Source organism: Vespula pensylvanica, chromosome 23 (assembly GCF_014466175.1).
Source record: "Vespula pensylvanica isolate Volc-1 chromosome 23, ASM1446617v1, whole genome shotgun sequence".
NCBI classification, from domain to species: Eukaryota; Metazoa; Arthropoda; class Insecta; order Hymenoptera; family Vespidae; genus Vespula; species Vespula pensylvanica.
In genome coordinates this window covers 1,021,336-1,024,373 of record NC_057707.1, presented here as the reverse complement: position 1 = coordinate 1,024,373, position 3,038 = coordinate 1,021,336, and the positions used below count along the sequence as shown (strand labels likewise).

Below are 3,038 nucleotides of genomic sequence, written 5' to 3'. Positions count from 1 at the left end.
CGAAAATCAGTTTTATTTCCATAATATATAATTGAAATTTTATAATAAATTACACACTAATGACTACTGATAAATTCACCTTATATTGATAACAGAAACACAAGACTAGTGAGAACGAAGAAATTATTTCCACCGCTTCAACTCCTTGTAAAACTACCCTTTGGAACGTATGAAGTATACACGTAACAAATATTTATTGTACGACACTCTTTCACGTATTTCTAATTCGACAACTTCCGGAGGAATGACGTACAGCTTTATCGCCATATTCTCACAGGCAATACATACCCCGCAAAACCATTTGGGTAGTTTACCTAACGACCAAGAGGGCACCCTCTGCACAGGGTTTTAGATAGGTTAATCAATATCTCCTATCATACGATTGAAAGAACCGAAAAGGTCATAAGTTCTGAGGAAATGAATTTCTCTATTGATATCTATTGATTCAATGAATAATTATCCTTTTTTTTCTATGTTCTTCTTCCGTTCCTACTCTTTACAGTCTGAAATTATATATTAACTAAAGAATTTTGAAAATTGCTAAATAATTTTCTTCCTCTTATTACTGTTAAAAGTATATGTCAATAAAAATAAATTTTGAGTAAAGAAAATTGTTTAACAATTTTTTTCGTAATCTTATTTTCTATTCTTTTTCTATTACTTAAGTTAACACTCTCTTTTTTTACACATCTCTCTTTTTTTATGACGTTGTAATAAAGATTGGATTCAGAAAAGACAATTTTTTTTTTCTTTTTTCGTTAATATTATCTTTTTCTCTTTTACATATTTCATTTGAAACCGATTTACGTACGTCCATTAAAATTTCCTATTACGCGAACGAACGTGCCGAAAGAGCTTAATGGGACATGGATTAAGGGGAAATTGATTTCTTGACGAATATTTTTCCCTTTTTAATTATCATATAGTATAATCGACTTTGTATATCTGCGTATTGCAACATGGTCTTCTGCTTCAACTTTATCGATCGCTCCCTACGAAAGATTAATACTGATTAAAAAAAGAATTAATTTTCTTGTTGATATTATCTCATAATAAAAATATCTTGTGAACGTAATTATACATTTTTTGATTGCTATCGGTCAAAATCGACGAAAAATGTTTCTCATGCAAAAAATATTTTTTTCCCTATTTCTTTTGGTCATATTAAAAATAATATCATTGATGAATTCATCAGCATAAGAAGTATCTGCTTTTTCATTATAATCCTTAGATTTAGTATCTTCCTATGAACAAATACATTTATAAGAAAATAGTTTCAAAGAATCCTTCGTCAAAAACAAATTCTTCACCTGTCATGGAATGCCAATCATTTAAATTTCGAAGATGTCGGGTGTTATCATCGAAAGCGTTGCGCATTAACATTTTCGGTTTTTTATTACAATTCTTAGGCAGTGACATGACGCTATATGTTATAGCTCGAATATAAAAAAAGGAAGAAAAGAAAATATATATCCATATATCTTACGCTTGGACAATGAAATACAGTATAGATCGGCGGTATTCTATTATCTAAAATCATCAATAGTTTCCAAAACATTTTTAGAGATTCCTAGTCATATTATCAATCGACGTGCTGGATTTGAAAGGATGACTTTTTTCGAACCCAGCACGTTTCCTTCTCAAACATCGTCCTAGTCTTTACGTGATCCGTAATATTGTGTTCCGCACCATCTTCATTATGTGATCGAAATTAACCAGCAAGAAGAGAAAGAAGAAGACAAAATATTTATAAAGACAGTGAGGAAAATCCTTGACGAGCTTATTGTTTTATAAAGCTACATTCAAGAGATTATAGGAGGAAACGGAATATATGTTATTGAAAGGATCAAAACTTTAAGAATTTAAAAAAATACTTTATTTACAGGATATAATCGAATGTGTTGAGAGATATTTGTCAAAGGACTGTTCGCTGTTGCAAACGAAATCTGGATTAAAATGGAATTGAAATCGTACTCAGAAAGGTTTATCTTTCAAAATGATTAATTCTGCATGTACGATTAAAAAATGTATCGTTTCTCGGGATATTAATGTTAGCCAGGGAACACTATTAAATTATACGTCGAATATTCAGTGTACGTTTGCGTCACCATATCAACGTTATACCGGTTTAAAAAATTATTTAAACTATTTGTTAAACTAATTATTAAAGTGACTGTCATAGCCAGTTTAAATAATTATTTAATAAATTGAAAAGAGGAGAATTGTTTAGTTCAGTGTTCCGAATTGGTTATCATGATATTCACGATATGCACTTAAAGAGTATTTATAACATTTAATGTACGTGTTCAATAATATAAGGATTTGGACCAACTAATTTGCTGCTTATTTCGCATTCTCGTTTTAATGATTCATTCGAGGTATAATGATCTGCAGGTGCGTAATACCTTCCCCTATATATATCATCAAGTATCTTCATATTGAACGTGTTATTATTATTATATTCGTGTTATTATCACCTCCCCCCATCTGTGTGCGTTCTTTTGCGCATGCGTGAGCTTATTCAAATGTACGGGATGATTGTATGGGCGATTCTATGAGCGCGTGTGCGTATAACTTCTCTCGAATCTGGAAAATATGCCAGGTATTTTTTCATTTGTTTTTCTCTCATCAAACCAAGCAGACATTTGGATAATATGATTATCTGTATAATTTAGTTATCTACTTAGATGCATGATTTAATTAACCTGTTAGGTATTTTACAGAGCGATGTACCACGTAACCGATTTAGTTCCTACATAGGAACGTCTACATTTCCATAAAAATTTACTCCCGGTTGGAGAATATAAAAAATTATCAAATTATACATCTAATTATTCATTATTCCGTATACTGTATTCTTTATTAATTAATTCCAAGTACAACATTTTTTTTGATATTTTTTTTTCTTTTTGATATCTTCTATTCCATTTGATTTCCCCTATCGATCACTCTATAAACCCATAACTTTCGATCATTTTACTTTGTAAGAATCGAATTTTTTTTGCTATTTACTAATCCACATTTATTCTTTTTTCGAG

The 3,038-nt window shown here is 30.3% G+C and overlaps 3 long non-coding RNA genes across 3 annotated transcripts in view; all 3 read right to left on the bottom strand.

The window, feature by feature from the left end:
• The window catches only part of LOC122636802, a 268,896-nt gene that overhangs the window by 26,961 nt on the left and 238,897 nt on the right, over window positions 1-3,038 (bottom strand). The window lies entirely within an intron of this gene.
• The window catches only part of LOC122636782, a 29,500-nt gene that overhangs the window by 3,965 nt on the left and 22,497 nt on the right, over window positions 1-3,038 (bottom strand). The window lies entirely within an intron of this gene.
• LOC122636799 overlaps window positions 905-3,038 on the bottom strand; it is a 2,670-nt gene continuing 536 nt past the window's right edge. The window contains exon 2 of the long non-coding RNA XR_006329068.1: window positions 905-992. This is a non-coding gene — a long non-coding RNA (uncharacterized LOC122636799). The remainder of the gene's footprint in view (window positions 993-3,038) is intronic.